We start from the raw sequence: 21,380 nt of genomic DNA on the forward strand, positions 1-21,380 counted from the left end.
TGATTTCCATTGCAGTATTTGTGGCTATAATGGTGACTTGTGGATGTTGCTGTGTCCCATGCATTAGTTCTCTGATGGTGCGCCTCATCACCTCTGCAATTGAGCAGAAGGATCCAAAGATAACGATGCCACTGTTGCAAATTGACTATAACCAGGACTCAGAGTGTGAATTCATGGACGCATAATATGATGCATGCAAGTTTTTTAATGATTTTTTCTTTTACAGGTGGTACAGTAATATTTTTTACTTATTTCTACTTATTTTTAGAAGGACATTTTAGATTGTGAACTCTTTTATGAGAGTTCGAAAGGTGGATTGAAGAATATAAACTATGTGTGTAATATAAACCATCTATGTGTGTAACTGGAATGTGTGGAAATAGGGGGGTCAAGCTTAGGGAGTGAAGCATAGAAGGGTCCTAGGGGAGTGAAAACATAGGGAGTGAGAAGCACAGAGAGTGCAAGGTCATAAATTGGTGAATGACAGGGGAGTACAGGATGGAGACAGTCCAAGGTCGTAAACAAGTGGAGGACAAGGAAGGCCGAGACAAGACAAAACAAGCTTGCTATAGGAAAACAACTAGAAATACTCCATATTTGGACATAAGGAAATGTTATGTTATACATGTGTGACATGATATGTGTATATGTTGAACACACCCTTGAGACTGAATAAAACGAGCTGGAAGCAGAGAGTTGATCAGAGTTGGGCCTGCAGCTGCATGGGGCCTCCATCTCTCACTCTGCGCTGAAGGTGAACATAAGTAGATTGTACTTGTGTTTATTTCACTCTTTGAAACCCGTACCCAAATCAACGGACCCGGGGAAGCAGACACGGCTTCAACACCTCCCTTGTTCTTAGATCCCCTTTAGTTATTGTTTACGTGGTTATTGGTTTCCCTTAATATTAGTTGTTCTCCCCAGACTTATTTCTAGCATAGTTTTCTCTCGGTTTGTTTTTCATGTTTATTTCTTCCTTCCCTGATTTATTATTCTAGTATAGTTCTCTGTGTTAGTTCCTTCTGTTTCAGTTCTTCTCTGGCAGTTAATAGTATTTTATAATTTGTTCCTGCTAGGTTTAGTTTCCACTTATTGTTTATGTTGAAGTTATTTGTTGTCTTAGGTAGTCGATTTCTCTGCTCCCCCCATTTAGTTCATTATTTGTCTCCTTACCCAGTCTCCAGCTTCCTGGTGTCTAGTTTGTTTATGTTTCCTATCTAGTTCAGTTCCTCGTGTCCCTCCGTTTCCTCAGCATTAATCACCTTAGTAACCACCATTCCCTCAGTCTCCACAGCCGGTTCTCGCACCTGTTTTCTCTAATCATCAGATCACCTTAGCTTTCCTCTCATTGGTCAACTCTCCTCCTCTCTCTGCATTTAAACTGGTCTTTGTTCATTATTCTCCTCCAGTTCCTCATGTAATGTCACGTCTCTCCTCGAGCTCCTTGTGTGTCCCTGTACTGTGCTAACCAGGATATTTCGTCTGTGGTTTCTCCAGTCACCATGTAAGTGCTGAACTACGAGCCTTATTAAAGAAGATATTACTTACAAGATGCCGAACCTTAGTACCTGTTTGCACTTTGGTCCAAAACAACCTCATATCATGACATTGACTGACTCTGAACATTGGTTCTGATTCTGTTCAGGGTGTCTCTAAGGTTCAGCCATCTCGTAGCTGGAGTTCCTGGGTGTTGGCATGTTTTAACGGTGACACCCTGGTCAGTGACGAGTACTCAGCATAAACAAGTCATGAATACCAGATTAATATCAGCTTTGTGTTGATGGGGAACTTGTTATAAAGCATGGTGTGAATCATATACATACCAGGACATAGATACACGGTATTCAACATTGGGTTTAAGGAAGTTCAGTTAAAACATTAAGATATAAACAAGAGAATCTCCCTCAGGCTCAGAAGAGCAAATTATGTGACCCACAGTTTGTTGTTCAGTAGCATTTCAGTCCTACCCTGAACTGCTTGAACCTCAGAATGGTATTTAAATAATATCTCCATGACAGTCCAGATGAACCTGTTTTGTAAACTCAGACACCTGCTGAGCTGATTACATCTACAGAATTAAACAATGTTTGATTACAGCTTGAAGGAGAGCTCAGTGAGCTTTGGACAGATGCTAACTAACATTCAGGACAACTAAAACAGAGAAATTATAGATATTTCTTTGTTCTGCACCAATCACAGCTTTACTTCTGTTCATTAATGTCATCATCAACATCATCCACTGGCAGCCAAACAAGACTACCTGTAATCTGGAATTTATAGTCAGATTATCTGTTTTTAGTGATAAATGTTGTGACTCATCATTTCAGGCCAGATGCTCAGAGATCCGGCCGTGGAGGTTGGAAGAACAGAAAGGTTCTAGATTTAGATTTCACTCATTTCATTTGAATAATTTTTAGTTCATAGAAATGTTGGTAAATCATTGGAGCCTCTCCCAGTCGTTAGGTGGAAAAGTTCAACATCTAAATTCTTGTTTGGAGCATTTAGGGTTCTGTTGGTTACCGAACCAACCCAGAACCTTCCTGCCTCTCATTTGATTGGGCTGACCTCTGCTTCACTGAGACACAGATTAAAAACAGGCTGTAGATAAACAAGACAATATATCTGGAGACAGAAACACAGGTACCAGACATGCAGAACAAAGGGATCTTCAGTGTAAACTCACCATTATTTGATATTGTATCTTAATATTTACACATTGGAAAATATACACATTAATGTCCATTTGCTTGCATTTGTTATTTATTCTATTTTTGATGTTAATGTTAAATAGTTCTGCTCAACTAAATCCATCCAAGCCCTCCAAGACCGTCTCTGGTTTACTCACATTCCTCTGCAGATGCTTTTGCCAACAGCAGATATTTTACATACATACCTTTGAACTTAGGACGTTTTCAGCCTGGGGCATGTACCTGTGACATACCCCAAGCTGAAAACGTCCTAAGTTCAAAGGTATGTGTGAACTTAGGACGTTTTCAGCCTGGGGCATGTACCTGTGACATACCCCAAGCTGAAAACGTCCTAAGTTCAAAGGTATGTATGAACTTAGGACGTTTTCAGCCTGGGGCATGTACCTGTGACATGCCCCAGGCTGAAAACGTTCTAAGTTCAAAGGTATGTATGAACTTAGGACGTTTTCAGCATGGGGCATGTACCTGTGACATGCCGAACCTCTCCCAGGTGTCCTTTCTTCCAATCAGGAGGCTTGACCATCAACTACTCCTCTTCTCTGAGGAGAGGATAAACTGAGGAACACGGTCAGAGCGAACAAACAGATCAGAGTCCACCAGACTGAGACGTCAACTTCAGAGTCATCAGAGAGCCTCCTGGACAGCAGCCTTCATCCTCCTCATCCTCCTGCAGAGGGTAAGACCAGCTGATCATTCTTCTTCTGCCCTCCTGTATTGTTGCTGTTCATTCTCAGGATCAGTCAATGACTTTGACTCCAACACAATAAGAGACGTTGGGATTTTATGACACATTTCTACATATTTCTGTCTGTGAGCTCTTTAATGTTTTCATCCTGTTCCTTTAAGAGTTCATCTGCTTGAGAGAAATTAAACTCTGTCTCATAGAAATTCATAAATGCTTGAAATAATAAAAATATTCAGTTTTAAACTATAAACTCTGCAAAAATGACTGATTTGTTTTTGCTGGGATGTTCTGATCCACTTGTCTGTCTTCCAGCTCTCTGTCAGCTGATTGGTCACCTCCAACATGCTCCGCCTCCTCCTTCTCCTCTCTGCTGCTGCCATGTGTCTCCATGTTTTCAGGTGCTTATATACAGGTGATGACTACTAACTCAGAACTCGACATCAGCTCGTGTCCCATCACATATTTTGGACAGAAGTATGAACGAGTCTATGTGAGTAGATGAGGCCGGATGAATCTCTTCTTCTCTGTCTGTTGTCTTCATTATTGCTGAGTCAGCATGTTTGTTAGAGCTGCTGTTTGCAGTCTGAAGACACATCAGCGGCTAATAAGGCTGAGACTACCTGCAGTCTACAGTCTGAGGTTCATCGTGCAGCAGAAACCCTCAGATCACTGGTTCATGCTGGACTCCAGACTGTCAGAGTCACTTTATCACATCAAGACTGAAGGAAACATTTAAACTTGTTTATCTGTATTTAGACAAACTAAAGGTTTTAAAACAACCAAGTTAAGAAATAAATAGCAAACTGACATCACTTCAGGTCTGATTCTTGTGTTTAAATGTTGGTTTCCTCTGCAGCTCCAGAGCTCTGAGTCAAACTTCTGCAGCTCTGCCAACATCAGCGAAGGAGTCTGTTGGTCTGCTTTTATTTTGAAGCAAACCGTGAACTAGGATTTAGAAGCAAACAACAGGTGAACGAAGGATTTCTGCTCACCTGTGACTTTAAGAAGATTAAGACCTGGCAGCAAGATTCAAATAGAAACTGATGTGTGGAGAAGAGTTTTAAATCATAACTTATTTGTTCATTTAATAGAAATATTTGACTTTCAGACACATTTTTCTCCAGTCGCTCTCAGACTTCCTGCTCTGTTAGATCTTTGTAGGACAGTTTTTCGTTGACTTGTCGTGTTTCTGTGTTTTTCAGGTGAACTTCACCAGTGAGAACGTTGTGATCTGCTTCAACGGCTATTATGACCCTCAGAACAAAGGAGACCTGGAGCAGTTTGGGTTCATTTTTACATTTTTGGCAAATATCCTTATATTGAAAATCTTTTCAGACAGGACCTGCCATCCATTTCCAACTCTCTGGAATGTGACATGGTGTTTTTCGCTTCCTCAGTGAGTTCAGTTCAGTGTGGAGCAACATCTTAAATTTAAAGAAATGCATAAGTGTCTCAGAAGTGTTTACCTTACATTTTTATTAATTATTTATGTTTCATCATAATGTGTAATTTCACATAAAGAAATAAAGAGTTAACCATGCTGATTGTGTTGTTTTCACAGGTAATTTTTTGGGTAGCAAACTTCGGGTCACAAGCAGCTTTACTTGAATCAATCGGTAGTGAGGGTACAGCGGTGAGTCAGCCTGTTTTCTGTAAATATAAAATCAGTCACAGCTGATAATGCATCATATTTTGTAAAACCATAAAGTGTTACTGAAAAAGTTTCTCCAACTGATTTTTGTGTTGATCAGGACCTTTTTATGAAAAACAGTTTCCATCATATTCTGTCCTTGTTCCGTCTCTGTGGTTCTAACTGCTTGTTGGTTTGTAGCTCACAGATGTTCTGGTGGATGGTAACAAGGTCAACACGGTGAATGTTACAAACGCTGCAGATAACTTCACATTTCATGGATTTGCAGGGAGCTTTTATTTTGAAGCACCAGCAGGAAGTGGACCCAGCTCAGATGCAGCAGTGATGGAGCACAGAGATCAGTAAACATCAGGCTGATATCAGTCAGATGGTTTACAGCTGAGTTCTTCACATCAACCAGACATCAGTAACATACTGACTACTTCCTGCTGCCACACCAGGTTCACATCATGAAGCTGCTGGCTGTGTGGTCAGTGGGGCTTCCTCTAGCGCCACCATCAGGTCCACAGTTTAGGTTTTCAGTCAGGAACCTGGAACAGTAGAGCGCCCCCTGGTGGCTGTGGACCTCAGCAGCAGCTCACGATGTTAGTTTCTGTCTCCATCAGCTGCTCCTCTGACTCCTTGTTGGACACCATCTGCACTGTGACGGGTCCCGCTGTCATCGACTTCCACGGCCAGAAGAACTCTGTGAAGGATCGGTGTTCGTACTCTCTGCTGAGGATCCCATCAATCCCAGACTTCCAAGTTCTGGCCAACTTCCAGGAGCGGCACCGTAAAGATGTGAGCTTTCTGGACAGCGTGACGCTGCGACTGAACGGGTCGGGCATTCACATTTACCTGAAACAAGGAGGCAGAGTTCTGGTGAGTCGCCTGCAAACACAGTCCATGAGATCCAGCAGGGCCGTAATCAGGATCCTGAGATATTGGGGGGTTCAGCCCAGAAATCTTTGGATTTTATGAAACAGCTGCATCTTGTTGTGCTGTTATAATAAATACGATCAATCGGATACATTTTGTTGAAATAAAATGGTAAAACTAATTGTTCACAACAGCAATAAAATATTAGCAATGAATTTATGTTTAGACTCTGAGGTTTAAATCACATTATTTTAAATTTCTCGATAAGAATTCTAATTTTTCCTTTTTCTGTCTCAGAGTTTCTGTTCCTTCTGGTTTCTTATCTCCTAAACCCAAACGAACAGAAACAGTTTTAGGTTTTAATCTGGTCTGAGTATCTGGTTTGGTCCTAAATACACTTTATAACTGAAATTGTTTTCTATGTGTTTCTTTAGCTGAAAACAAGAAATTTAAGATACAATTTTTGTTAAACTGCTTGAGTTTGTTCAGCTTTGGACCCGGTGTACAGCTGCAAGTCAGTAAATCAGAATATTATGAAAAAGTGAATATTTTTCAATCATTCTGTTCTTCTAACAGCTTTTAGATTAACCTGGATGACATGATCTTGGGTTTTCTGTTTTTAAATTAAAAATTTCTGTTACATAGTTTAAGATTAATTTAAGGTTTTTACTACAACAAAAACATATTTTTCTTTAGTTTTAAAGCTTTCTTTATTGTACAGAACCACTTCAGAACCACTGAGTCACAGGGTAACTGTAGTTTGAATCTAATCTCTTCACTGCTGCACCAGCAGGGGGCGATACCTTGTCCAGCTCTCCCAGCCTCACCAGCAGCTCCTTTTCTCAGATGGATCAGCTGCCTAAACTAAATGAAACATGCTGAGGTCCGCCATCTTTACTCATACACACTAATAGTAAATCACACTCGCTAATACAGGACACAATAAGTCTCCTTTTCTAATTTAACAACTTATCTTCAGGAAGAGAAGTTAGCACATTCGGAACTAAAGGCGTTCTTCAACACTTAGGAGTTATTTGGGACCAACATACCTATGCTACTCACCTGTATTTTGCAGAAAAAAGCACAGACGACACGTTAGATGTGGTCTGTTGGCAGGCAGGCTCTGCTCTGAGCTCCCAGAACCACCACACCCAGCACACACCTCTGGGAGCAACTCCCTCTGCTGGCGAACTATGGGAATTGCAACTACAGCCCAACTAAAATCAGGACCTTCTTCATTAATAAAAGAACATATTAAATTATTCCACAATGTTTCTACCTTGGAGGGTATCACACATGCTGTAGGTCTTGTAGGCTAGTGGGGGCCAGCAGGACCACGTCATCTGCAAAAAGCGGAGACAAAATCCACAGGTCCCCAAACCAGACCCCCTCCGGGCCTTGGCTGCACCTAGAAATCCTGTCCATAAAAGTTATGAACAGGACCGGTGACAAAGGGCAGCCCTGCCGAAGTCCGATGTGCACCGGGAACAGGTCCGATTTAGTGCCGGCAATGCGGACCAAACTCCTGGTTCGCTTGTACAGAGACCGGATGGCCCCTAATAAAGGACCCCCGATTCCATACTCCTGGAGCACCCCCACAGGGCATCACGAAGGACACAGTCGAATGCTTTCTCCAGGTCCACAAAACACGTGGACTGGTTGGGCAAACTCCCATGAACCCTCGAGTACCCTGTAGAGGGTATAGAGCTGTTCCAGTGTTCCACGGCCGGGACGAAAACCACACTGCTCCTCCTGAAGCCGAGGTTCAAGTATCGGCTGGACTCTCCTCTCCAATACCCTGGCGTAGGCCTTACCAGGGAGGCTGAGGAGTGTGATCCCCTGTAATTGGAATACACCCTCCGGTCCCTCTTCTTATGAAGCGGGACCACCTCCACCACGTTAAGGTGGCGGTTCAAGGAGGGGATATACAGGGTTGGACAATGAAACTGAAACACCTGTCAATTTAATGTCGGAGGTTTCATGGCTAAATTGGACCAGCCTGGTAGCCAGTCTTCATTGATTGCACATTGCACCAGTAAGAGCAGAGTGTGAAGGTTCAATTAGCAGGGTAAGAGCACAGTTTTGCTCAAAATATTGAAATGCACACAACATTATGGGTGACAAACTAGAGTTCAAAAGAGGACAAATTGTTGGTGCACGTCTTGCTGGCGCATCTGTGACCAAGACAGCAAGTCTTTGTGATGTATCAAGAGCCACGGTATCCAGGGTAATGTCAGCATACCACCAAGAAGGACGAACCACATCCAACAGGATTAACTGTGGACGCAAGAGGAAGCTGTCTGAAAGGGATGTTCGGGTGCTAACCCGGATTGTATCCAAAAAACATAAAACCACGCCTGCCCAAATCACAGCAGAATTAAATGTGCACCTCAACTCTCCTGTTTCCACCAGAACTGTCCGTCGGGAACTCCACAGGGTCAATATACACGGCCGGGCTGATATAGCCAAACCTTTGGTCACTCATGCCAATGCCAAATGTCAGTTTAAATGATGCACTGTTCAATTTTTTCCTACTTACAGTCTGATTTACACCTTGCGGAAAATCTACCCATCACCCTCAGAGGCAGGAGAGAGCCTCCTGGACAGAAGCAGCATCTTCCTCATCCTTCTGTGGAGGGTGAGACAACCACTCTCTTTTAATCTACAATGGTGCAGTTAAAGTAACTCTCATGAGGAGCAGATAGCAAAGACTAGAATTCCAGCCCCCTTTTTAACTCAGTGAAGAGACTTCCTGTCAGGCAGGGCCAATTGTACAACATATTGGGATGGTATAAGTAGTAGCACTTCTGCATATATTATGCAGTCATATTCAATAAATTAGAATATGCTTTTCAATGAAGCTCGTTGGTCAGATTAGTAGCACCTTTTGAAAATATCAACCTTTAAGCAAATATTAAACTTTATTGAAAATGTTTTTTTTTATTGATTTGATGTAATATTCTAATCTTAAATTTCGTGTTTACATTAGCCGTTAGCAGACAATCTTTAGAATTAACAGAAATTAAGGCTTTTAAACATCTCTCTGTGCAATTAATCTATATAATGTATTTGAGTTAGTGATGGGGTTGCTAAAATAAATTGACTTTCAAAAATATTCTAATTTTTGATTGGGTCTGTAGGACGTATTATGACAAAGTTGCTATCTGGAGTTTTTAATCTTACTGTGCATCATTTATTTCTTGTACAAGGGATTGGATTTATTATGGGAAATTATGTTGCTGGAAACAAAATTGCCAACCCCTCCAGTGGTGGATTACCCTGATTGTTCTAAGGAAGATGAGATGCTGAAACCCCTTACTGATAGGTTCTGTGGTAGAGTACTGTCCAGGTCACAAAGCTGTAAGCTGGAGGAGGTGAACTTGACTGACTTGGTTCCTTCATGGTTTTCTTTACAGATTTGACCCACATGCAGAATGATACTCAGGAGGCAGGAGAAAAGTGTATTTTGACAGGAAGTGGATATGGACCTGGAGCAGGATGCACCAAAGTCTATGGGGAGGAAGATCAGGTAAGTTACTCTGGTTTGATGTAGATTATTGGAGAATGAATTTAAGTTTTTGCTTACAGATGATGAGAACGTGGTGGGCCGAGGGAGAACGATGCTGAGCCTGGCGGATTAGTTGCTGCTGAGTCAGGGTATCAATCCAAGGTAAGAGGAGAGCTCTCTGTTGAAGATTCAGGTTAGCACTAGGAAGTTGGATTCTCACACAACAGTTCAAAGAAATAATGATCACCTGGAGAAGTTTCTTGAGACTCGATGCAGAGTTAAAGGTGCAGGGTGAGCAGTGTGAGCTTACCTGAGATCTTAGGAGTCAAAGGGCTTGGACTGTCTGCTGGAACTTGATCCAAAACAGTTCTTGAAGGCATGATGTCTTGACTTTGGCAGGAGGCGGACTGAAGCTTGAAGCCAGCACTAAACTGACACACAAGTTTGGAGCCAGGACTAGGAAGTCACCTGAGAAGGAGCACAGTGTTGGGACCATACAGCCATGGATTTCGACACCAAAATTCCGGAACATACTTTTCTGGAACTTTTCAAAATAAAGTGCATTAACCTTCTTCCGGCACAGCCAGAAAAGGGGGATAACTGCGGACTTCCTGCGGCTTCATTACCCAAAAAAAAGTCCCCTCCTTTCCACAAGTCTTTCTCTTCCACGGGGCCTTCCAGAGGTACCGGATAGGAGAGGAAAGCGCGCTGATGTCTTTTGCTGGCAAAAAGACATAAATTCAACTGGATCCAAAGCCATACGATCATCGATCATATGCAAAGTTAAGTAGAATGAAATACTTTCTGTGTATCCGGTATTTTCATTCATGAACGGGGAAATTAAGGTGTAAGAGTTGCTTACATTTTCTCTTCGAGGCCCCACAGAAGCAAAACTGTGTCGCAGAGAGATCCCCGGTGGAGAAGCTGTTTCTACAAGCTGAGTCTGTAGGAAGTTACTACGGCCTGCACAACCGTGTTACGGTACCGAACAGCTGGGCAGCGGACAGACCGAGCCGCCAGCTTTCCGGAGCTAACGCTATCGTTCACAGAGCGAACGCAGAGGTTAGCTGAAAGCCAACCGCTTGTTGACTGTGGACGTTTATCCGAACTTCATCGCCCTTGGACGTTTGCTCACTATGGTCAGAGGTTAGGTTTGGGCAGATGAACAGATAGGTTTAGGATGAAATGACCTAAACGTTTTCATGTTACGAAGTTTTGTTTTGTGGAACCTGGCGATCTTTAGTGCTAGTGGGCTAGCTACGGCACGCGCCGGTTCTGTGTTCTTTGTATGTTTTAAAGCTAAGATAAACTTTACTTGAAGGGTGATTTTAAACAGAAGATCGCTCATAACGCGCCGTCCGCGCTTATGCATTTTAACCCTTTTATTAACCTGGTATTTTAAAAGTATGTGTTGATTCTGGTGCTAAGCTATTAGCTTTTTTGTTAGCCCAACGGCCAGCCGGTAAGAACACGTGTGTGCTAGCATTAAGGCTAGTCAACAGAAAGGTTGTTGGTTTTCAAGCTAGTGAATAATAGTCCCTGAACATCATTTACTAGAGTTGATAACTAAGTAAACACCGTTAAGCCCCATTTCTCCAGAAAGATTTAGCTCTTTTCCAAAATACTCAATAATATTTCTTCAAATATTATTTCAATAAATAAAGGCAGTTAATTAGACACCGTTGAGAATTAGTCATCCAGGAGGTTGGTTTTATTCGGCAGATCATTATTTAAGACATTATTTTTTTTTAAATAATATTTTAAATGATCTGGCATTGTGAAGGGTTGTCTAAACGTTTGCTGATTATTTCCTACGTTAGTTCCAAAACTAACTTAACTTCACTTCCAGATTCTTCAAGATAATCCTTGGTTCTCAAACATAAACATTACATGGTAATGTTGCATCACTCTTTTTGGTCATGATTTCCAATCATCTTTAATCAACTTGTTTATATTGTACATAGCCCATTAGTCTTGATTATTCTTTAATTTTGCTTGGTAGTTTAGTTGAATTGTTTTGGCATAGTAAAGAGTTTGTTGATTGAAATTTGTTTGACTTTGAGTTGACTTATTTTTGTTAATAAATTCTTGTATTTTGGGAAATTGTGTGAATTCATTCCACATATGTGCAGAGTTTATGCTGTTCAATAATGCCAGAGCTCATCTCACACCTTTCTATTCCGTCCTAATACCATCGCCTTAATGGGGCTGGTATTCCCAGGACAATCCTTAACAGACCGAAATATTATTTGATAAAATATTAAGATATTAATATAAAATATTACTATTAAATATTAAATAATATTCTCAGATTCATATTTACAACATAGTGGCGTCCCTGGGTGGGCATTATTATGAACATCTTGCACTGTACATAAATGTGAATGAATAAAACCACAACTGCACATTATTGAGGTACCAAGTGATTAGCTTAAAACCAGCGGTCACTGGTCACAATAGGACTCAAAACATCAGAGTTCTAACATCAGATGCCACTGATTATTAACAGACCGAAATATTATTTGATAAAATATTAAAATATTAATATAAAATATTACTATTAAATATTAAATAATATTCTCAGATTCATATTTACAACAACAGGAAGAGGTAAGACAAACTGGAGTCAAAAACTAGAGACAAGCAAGGATTCTGGCCAGGAGAAGTTACCACAAAGGCTAACAGTCAGGCACTGGAGTGCAGACAGCCCTGCCTTCTTATACTCCTCCAGGAGAATGTAGATTGGCAGCACCTGTTATTCACAGAATCAGAGGCTCTGGCGGCACTGGCGGCATCTAGTAGCAGGCAGAAAACACACTAAAATCCCAGACTCTGACACAGACCTTCTACCGTTCTAACCACACTTACAAATGTACACTTACAGGTGACAAACTTGCACTGACACACACACCTACTTGACACAAACACACCTATTTCCGCACGTATGCTCAAACAAACACACACACAGATCTGTGCAACAACACACAATCCTTAAATGGTTGAAGGTTATCCAAACATAGCTTACCATAACATCAATGTGGCCTGCCTACTTTGATGTTGGATTAAGTACGGAAATAATAAAATAAATCATGCAATTAGGATACTGTCTTGAGATATCTTTTTTGTAAAGCATAACTGTTCTGGCACATGTAGGCAGCCATCATCTATATGGAATGCCTGAAACACCACAACAGGAGACAGCTCTGCTCTCGGTGGAGGACGCACGCGTTTTCTCTCCCTCCCTCTTGCCTGCTTCTGCATCTGCTTTTGTCTGTGTTTTTCTCAGAGCCTCACTTTACATATCTTCCAAACTTGCAAATTATGGATTTGGTCAGCTGGTCTCTCAACACAATTGATAAAGATTTTTCCACGGGAAGACGGGGTAAAGGAGAAAGAACCCTCTTTCCCAGCTGGTACATTCTTCTCTGGATACACACTGCTGCCAGGATTGCTAGCAGCAGTGGAAGATTGTGTGCTTGACTACAATGTAGGTTGAGGACGCAGAAGACGTTTATATATTTGGATTTTTGATAACAGGATTTCTGCTTTTTGGAGCCGGCGGTTACCTGACTTATCGAGTGAGTAGCAAAACGTGGGCAGCTGTTCATAGCATCCCAAAGCTGCCTGCGATGCTGAATGGAGATTTCTGGGGGGCCTGGTGGATGGGGCTTTGGTCTGAGGTTGGCCTAGGTGTTGTGCTGTAGCCTGGTTTGATGGCATGGATGGTTTAGTAGATCCATTGTTCCCAGGGTTTTGTTCCTAGTGGAGAGACAATCTGACTAAGAGGGGTTGATTTGGAGGTTGCGTCAGCTAGAGCTGGCTGGCAGTTTGCAGCCTACAGGATAGTGGTGGATCTTTCTTTTGCCCTGGTGGTGTAGGAGGAGATTAGGTTATTGCGGGCTCAGTTTTGGACTAGTCGTAGTTGAGGTTCTTGGGACGAGTCCATGAGGGCCGGCTAAGTCTTTGCCAAACGTCTGCCAATAGGTTTCGGATTAGTGTTTCCCAACGCTGCAGTTCTTGTCTGTGACCATATTTTTGACAAGAAACTTCCTTTAGAAGGCTGTGGCTCTTTCCATAAGTTTACGAGACTTAACCTTTTTTAGATTGTGAAGGCTCTTTCTGTTATGCTGAAATAACAGGTCCCTGTATCTACGATATCATTTTACCACACTGTAGCTGGAGTTTCAGCTTGCAGGAACATTGTGTATGAGATGGTGTTTTGCAAAGTGGAGACCTATGAACCACACAGTGAGAACCCAAACAGTCTGAACCCCTTTAAAAAGGATTAAAAAGCTGCTGCAACTTATTAAGAATGTAAATAGTCATTGCGGCGTTTTTACGAGGTCATTTAAGGTGCAAAGGGCTCTTTATGAAGTACGACAGAGCAAGAGTTTTCATCCACAAAGAGTCCAAAGTGATGTTGTGGTGGTTTATATCATGTCTGGGGTAAGAATGGTGGATTGTGGTGGCAGTAGAGGCAGTATAACTCTACTCTTCTGTGTAGCTGAGTGTTCTTATAATGCTGCTCATAAGATAATTTAAAGCAAGTCTAGCCACAACAGCCTCATTAAAAGGAATCCTCTCAGCTTGAAATTGCACATCTTTCTTTAGAAATTTTATTAAAAACCATTTACAAAATCACTGCAACTGCAACTCCTGGGGTTCCTCGATGCAAGGAGCTAATTGTTCTCATAAATGGTGATTGAAGCAAGATAAAACTTTCCATTAGTTTAACATTTTAGCCTCATCTTTATCATGGAAGCCTCAGCCATTTATTAAGCCACAATGTCCACCAGTAGGTGCTACAAACAACAATCTTATTTCTCATTGATGGGTTTACTGTGCTGTAAGAAACTTCACTCATTAGGTGTTGTAATACTTTTGATACACCTTGACTGACTCTGAACATTGGTTCTGATTCTGTTCAGGGTGTCTCTAAGATTCAACCATCTTGTAGCTGGAGTTAATGGGTGTTGGCATGTTTTAACGGTGACACCCTGGTCAGTGACGAGTACTCAGCATAAACAAGTCATGAATACCAGATTAATATCAGCTTTGTGTTGATGGGGAACTTGTTATAAAGCATGGTGTGAATCATATACATACTAGGACATAGATACACGGTATTCAACATTGGGTTTAAGGAAGTTCAGTTAAAACATAAAGACACAAACAAGAGAATCTCCCTCAGGCTCAGAAGAGCAAATTATGTGACCCACAGTTTGTTGTTCAGTAGCATTTCAGTCCCACCCTGAACTGCTTGAACCTCAGAATGGTATTTAAATAATAGCTCCATGACAGTCCAGATGAACCTGTTTTGTAAACTCAGACACCTGCTGAGCTGATCACATCTACAGAATTAAACAATGTTTGATTACAGCTTGAAGGAGAGCTCAGTGAGCTTTGGACAGATGCTAACTAACATTCAGGACAACTAAAACAGAGAAATTATAGATATTTCTTTGTGCTGCACCAATCACAGCTTTACTTCTGTTCATTAATGTCATCATCAACATCATCCACTGGCAGCCAAACAAGACTACCTGTAATCTGGAATTTATAGTCAGATTATCTGTTTTTAGTGATAAATGTTGTGACTCATCATTTCAGGCCAGATGCTCAGAGATCCGGCCGTGGAGGTTGGAAGAACAGAAAGGTTCTAGATTTAGATTTCACTCATTTCATTTGAATAATTTTTAGTTCATAGAAATGTTGGTAAATCATTGGAGCCTCTCCCAGTCGTTAGGTGGAAAAGTTCAACATCTAAATTCTTGTTTGGAGCATTTAGGGTTCTGTTGGTTTCTGAACCAACCCACAGAAACACAGGTACCAGACATGCAGAACAAAGGGATCTTCAGTGTAAACTCACTATTATTTGATATTGTATCTTAATATTTACACATTGGAAAATATACACATTAATGTCCATTTGCTTGCATTTGTTATTTATTCTATTTTTGATGTTAATGTTAAATAGTTCTGCTCAACTAAATCCATCCAAGCCCTCCAAGACCGTCTCTGGTTTACTCACATTCCTCTGCAGATGCTTTTGCCAACAGCAGATATTTTACATACACACCTTTGAACTTAGGACGTTTTCAGCCTGGGGCATGTACCTGTGACATACCGAACCTGTCCCAGGTGTCCTTTCTTCCAATCAGGAGGCTTGACCATCAACTCCTCCTCTTCTCTGAGGAGAGGATAAAATGAGGGACACGGTCAGAGCGAACAAACAGATCAGAGTCCACCAGCCTGAGACGTCAACTTCAGAGTCATCAGAGAGCCTCCTGGACAGCAGCCTTCATCCTCCTCATCCTCCTGCAGAGGGTAAGACCAGCTGATCATTCTTCTTCTGCCCTCCTGTAATGTTGCTGTTCATTCTCAGGATCAGTCAATGACTTTGACTCCAACACAATAGGAGACGTTGGGATTTTATGACACATTTCTACATATTTCTCTGTCTGTGAGCTCTTTAATGTTTTCATCCTGTTCCTTTAAGAGTTCATCTGCCTGAGAGAAATTAAACTCTCCCTCATAGGAATTCATAAACACTTGAAATAATAAAAATATTCAGGATTAAACTATAAACTCTGCAAAAATGACTGATTTATTTTTGCTGGGATGTTCTGATCCACTTGTCTGTCTTCCAGCTCTCTGTCAGCTGATTGGTCACCTCCAACATGCTCCGCCTCCTCCTTCTCCTCTCTGCTGCCATAGCCCTGTCAGGTGAGCTCCTTCAGTAGATAACCTGAGCTTCAGCTGAGTCTGTAGACCAGCTGGATGTGATGATGCAGGAACGGAGCTTTCAGTGTCAGACAGGAGGAGGTTTTGCTGCCATCTTTGTATCTAAACAGACCCTCTGATGCTGTCCTGGAACCAGAGGACAGCTGCTGTTTTATTCCTCAACACGTGCAGATTGTCTTGTTGCTGACACACTCTAGTTCACACCTCTCATGTGTCTCCATGTTTTCAGGTGCTTATATACAGGTGATGACAACTAACTCAGAACTCGACATCAGCTCGTGTCCCTTCACATATTTTGGACAGAAGTATGAACGCGTCTATGTGAGTAGATGAGGCCGGATGAATCTCTTCTTCTCTGTCTGTTGTCTTCATTATTGCTGAGTCAGCATGTTTGTTAGAGCTGCTGTTTGCAGTCTGAAGACACATCAGCGGCTAATAAGACTGAGATTACCTGCAGTCTGCAGTCTGAGGTTCATTGTGCAGCAGAAACCCTCAGATCACTGGTTCATGCTGGACTCCAGACTGTCAGAGTCACTTTATCACATCAAGACTGAAGGAAATATTTAAACTTGTTTATCTGCATTTAGACAAACTAAAGGTTTTAAAACAACCAAGTTAAGAAATAAATAGCAAACTGACATCACTTCAGGTCTGATTCTTGTGTTTAAATGTTGGTTTCCTCTGCAGCTCCAGAGCTCTGAGTCAAACTTCTGCAGCTCTGCCAACACCAGCAAAGGAGTCTGTTGGTCTGCTTTTATTTTGAAGCAAACAGTGAACTAGGATTTAGTTTAACAGAAGCAAACAACAGGCGAACGAAGGATTTCTGCTCACCTGTGACTTTAAGAAGATTAAGACCTGGCAGCAAGATTCAAATAGAAACTGATGTGTGGAGAAGAATTTTAAATCATGACTCATTTGTTCATTTAATAGAAATATTTGACTTTCAGACACATTTTTCTCTCAGACTTCCTGCTCTGTTAGATCTTTGTAGGACAGTTTTTCGTTGACTTGTCGTGTTTCTGTGTTTTTCAGGTGAACTTCACCAGTGAGAACGTTGTGATCTGTTTCAACGGCTATTATGACCCTCAGAACAAAGGAGACTGTTTGGTGGGACCTGGAGTAGTTCGGGTTGAATTTTACATTTTTAGCAATTTTCCTTATTACGAAAATCTCTTCAGAGAGAACCTGCCATCCATTTCCAACTCTCTGGAATGTATCTTGGTGTTTCTCGCTTCCTCAGTGAGTTCAGTTCAGTGTGGAGCAACATCTTAAATTTAAAGAAATGCATAAGTGTCTCAGAAGTGTTTACCTTAAATTTGTATTCATTATTTATGTTTCATCATTAATATGTAATTTCACATAAAGAAATAAAGAATTAACCATACTGACTGTGTTGTTTTCACAGGTGGATTTTTGGGTAGCAAACTTCGGGTCACAAGCAGCTTTACTTGTAGTATTTGGTAGTGAGGGTACAGCGGTGAGTCAGCCTGTTTTCTGTAAATATAAAATCAGTCACAGCTGATGATGCATCACATTTTGTAAAACCATAAAGTGTTACTGAAAAAGTTTCTCCAACTGATTTTTGTGGTGCTCAGGACCTTTTTATGAAAAACAGTTTCCATCATATTCTGTCCTTGTTCCGTCTCTGTAGTTCTAACTGCTTGTTGGTTTGTAGCTCACAGATGTTCTGGTGGATGGTAACAAGGTCAACACGGTGAATGTTACAAACACTGCACGTATCTTCACATTGGATGGATATGCAGACCTGAGCGGCTGCAGAAATTCAGGTCGGTGAGCCTCTGAATCCAAACATGAACTTTCTAAATCTGTGAAACTGTCAAATAAAAAAATTCTGTTTCTATTCAGAGAAACTAAATACAGGTCCTTCTCAAAAAATTAGCATATTGTGATAAAGTTCATTATTTTCTATAATGTCATGATAAAAATTTAACATTCATATATTTTAGATTCATTACACACTAACTGAAATATTTCAGGTCTTTTATTGTCTTAATACGGATGATTTTGGCATACAGCTCATGAAAACCCAAAATTCCTATCTCACAAAATTAGCATATCATTAAAAGGGTCTCTAAACGAGCTATGAACCTAATCATCTGAATCAACGAGTTAACTCTAAACACTTGCAAAAGATTTCTGAGGCCTTTAAAACTCCCAGCCTGGTTCATCACTCAAAACCCCAATCATGGGTAAGACTGCCGACCTGACTGCTGTCCAGAAGGCCACTATTGACACCCTCAAGCAAGAGGGTAAGACCCAGAAAGAAATTTCTGAACGAATAGGCTGTTCCCAGAGTGCTGTATCAAGGCACCTCAGTGGGAAGTCTGTGGGAAGGAAAAAGTGTGGCAGAAAACGCTGCACAACGAGAAGAGGTGACCGGACCCTGAGGAAGATTGTGAGAAGGGCCGATTCCAGACCTTTGGGGACCTGCGGAAGCAGTGGACTGAGTCTGGAGTAGAAACATCCAGAGCCACCGTGCACAGGCGTGTGCTGGAAATTGGCTACAGGTGCCGCATTCCCCAGACCTGGGCTACAGAGAAGCAGCACTGGACTGTTGCTCAGTGGTCCAAAGTACTTTTTTCGGATGAAAGCAAATTCTGCATGTCATTCGGAAATCAAGGTGCCAGAGTCTGGAGGAAGACTGGGGAGAAGGAAATGCCAAAATGCCAGAAGTCCAGTGTCAAGTACCCACAGTCAGTGATGGTCTGGGGTGCCGTGTCAGCTGCTGGTGTTGGTCCACTGTGTTTTATCAAGGGCAGGGTCAATGCAGCTAGCTATCAGGAGATTTTGGAGCACTTCATGCTTCCATCTGCTGAAAAGCTTTATGGAGATGAAGATTTCCTTTTTCAGCACAACCTGGTACCTGCTCACAGTGCCAAAACCACTGGTAAATGGTTTACTGACCATGGTATCACTGTGCTCAATTGGCCTGCCAACTCTCCTGACCTGAACCCCATAGAGAATCTGTGGGATATTGTGAAGAGAACGTTGAGAGACTCAAGACCCAACACTCTGGATGAGCTAAAGGCCGCTATCGAAGCATCCTGGGCCTCCATAAGACCTCAGCAGTGCCACAGGCTGATTGTCTCCATGCCACGCCACATTGAAGCAGTCATTTCTGCCAAAGGATTCCCGACCAAGTATTGAGTGCATAACTGTACATGATTATTTGAAGGTTGACGTTTTTTGTATTAAAAACACTCTTCTTTTATTGGTCGGATGAAATATGCTAATTTTGTGAGATAGGAATTTTGGGTTTTCATGAGCTGTATGCCAAAATCATCCGTATTAAGACAATAAAAGACCTGAAATATTTCAGTTAGTGTGCAATGAATCTAAAATATATGAATGTTAAATTTTCATCATTACATTATAGAAAATAATGAACTTTATCACAATATGCTAATTTTTTGAGAAGGACCTGTAATTCAGAAATCTGTGAGTTTTTCAGCTCTGGATCTTCCTTCATTTCTCAGGGAAGAGACATTAAGGACATCCTTCAATCAAACGAGGTGTGAAACGTTTGACAGGTGGGCGGGATTCCGGTGGCTGGGACATCCTGTGACGTAACCGGATATCATCATTAATCGGATGTTGTCATTAACCGGAAGTTGTCATTACAAGGAAGCGAATCTTTCTAATTGTATGTTTTTAGATGTTTTTTATATCTAAAAACAAAACATGTAGTTTCTCCACTTTAAAGGAACAGTCAATTTAATGCAGGCACATCACACAAAATTCTGATAAAAAGAGAGAACCTGACAGATTGTAAATTCATTTTGTTTTAACACAGGGGTTATTTAGATGCTATTTAGAAAAGAAGGATGAATTGGCTTCTGTTGTAGAGATGAACTGAAAAAATAAAAAATAAAGGTTATAAAATCCTCAAACATGTCACTGTTTATTGAATTAAAGCAGACATCTTGTGCATTGTCTCAGACAGTCTTCACACCAACTGTAGTCAAAAAGTAATTAAGAGGAAAATGGCACTTTCCTGGCTATAAGTCTGGAGCATTGTCTGACAATACACATCCACTGTTTAATGAATTAACGCGTCTGCGATGTTGCTGAGGTGTCTCGGGGGGGTATGGCCAAGGGGCGTAACTAAGCGCGCTGAAGGTGGAGCAGTCAGTCATCCCTGGTTCTATCGAGAGATACAGCGCAATCTTTACTGGGAGATCGGCTTCAAATCTGGTAGCTAAAAGTTTATTTTTAACCAATTACACTGAAATATTTTTAGAACACTTGTAAGGAGAAGCTGAAAAAAATTTAGGAAAATATTTCAGGAAACGAAGAAGGTGAACATTCTGCTTCTATCGAAAGATACAACGCAATCTTCAGTAGTAAGTATTCATCTTTAAGAATTCTTTAAGTGCTTGTGAATGCTCGTTGGATAATAATAATGTTTAACTTATATTCTTTAGAACCCACGAGTGATGAGCTGGATGGTATCGTTTTTACACAGTCTGACTATGGTAATTATTAACTGCAACAACAACATCTAGTTTAGTCAACTGGTGAATGCTATTTTGTGATTTAAAAAATAAATGAGATAAATTCTACTTACAGATTTAACAAGAGACGTATTCCTGAACGTTAGAGAGGTCAGCGTTTATAACCATCTGCCTCCGAAAAAATCAAAGTTGAGACGAAAACTTGTCTTTAAAAAAGACAATCCGATCCCAGCTAAACATGAAATAGAGGGCGAAGCCATTCATGCACCACAGTCACCTGACCGTGCGCCGGAAAAATTAACAGCTCCGGAAGAGGAGAGTAAGTCAAAAATAAATATATATATATATATTTCTAAGCATATGTTTTCACAAGTCTATGCGATATTGCAGACTTGTTTTAACCCCTGATAAAATATTTTACAGATATATCGAATGATTTAATCCAGAACCCAAGCCTGGATAACATTCAGCAGAACTGTAGCAGTTCAGTGCAGGAAGAGTTGGAACCGCCCGGAACCGTTCAAATACCCCGTGTACGGAGTAAGTTATAGTTATATTCAAATCTTCACAGAAACAAAATTTTTTTTTTTTCAAAAGACCTGCATTGTAAGGTAACTTTATTTTGTTTCACAGAATATCTTAAATTGAGGAAAAGACGGCGACTCTGTGCTCTTTATACCAGGGCAAGGCTTGTTAAAGGTTTATTGAATGGTAAGTTTAATTCTTCTTATACTCATTTACCTACTGAATT

At 41.0% G+C, this 21,380-nt stretch overlaps 1 long non-coding RNA gene across 1 annotated transcript; it reads left to right on the forward strand.

Moving 5' to 3' along the window:
- The first annotated feature begins 20,593 nt into the window (after positions 1–20,593).
- LOC124881331 lies at positions 20,594–21,110 on the forward strand. Its single transcript, XR_007041615.1, has 3 exons — positions 20,594–20,650; positions 20,745–20,948; positions 21,053–21,110. It is a non-coding gene; the product is annotated as an uncharacterized LOC124881331 (long non-coding RNA).
- Positions 21,111–21,380: the final 270 nt, after the last annotated feature.

The sequence above is a fragment of the Girardinichthys multiradiatus genome, chromosome 14 (assembly GCF_021462225.1).
Source record: "Girardinichthys multiradiatus isolate DD_20200921_A chromosome 14, DD_fGirMul_XY1, whole genome shotgun sequence".
NCBI classification, from domain to species: Eukaryota; Metazoa; Chordata; class Actinopteri; order Cyprinodontiformes; family Goodeidae; genus Girardinichthys; species Girardinichthys multiradiatus.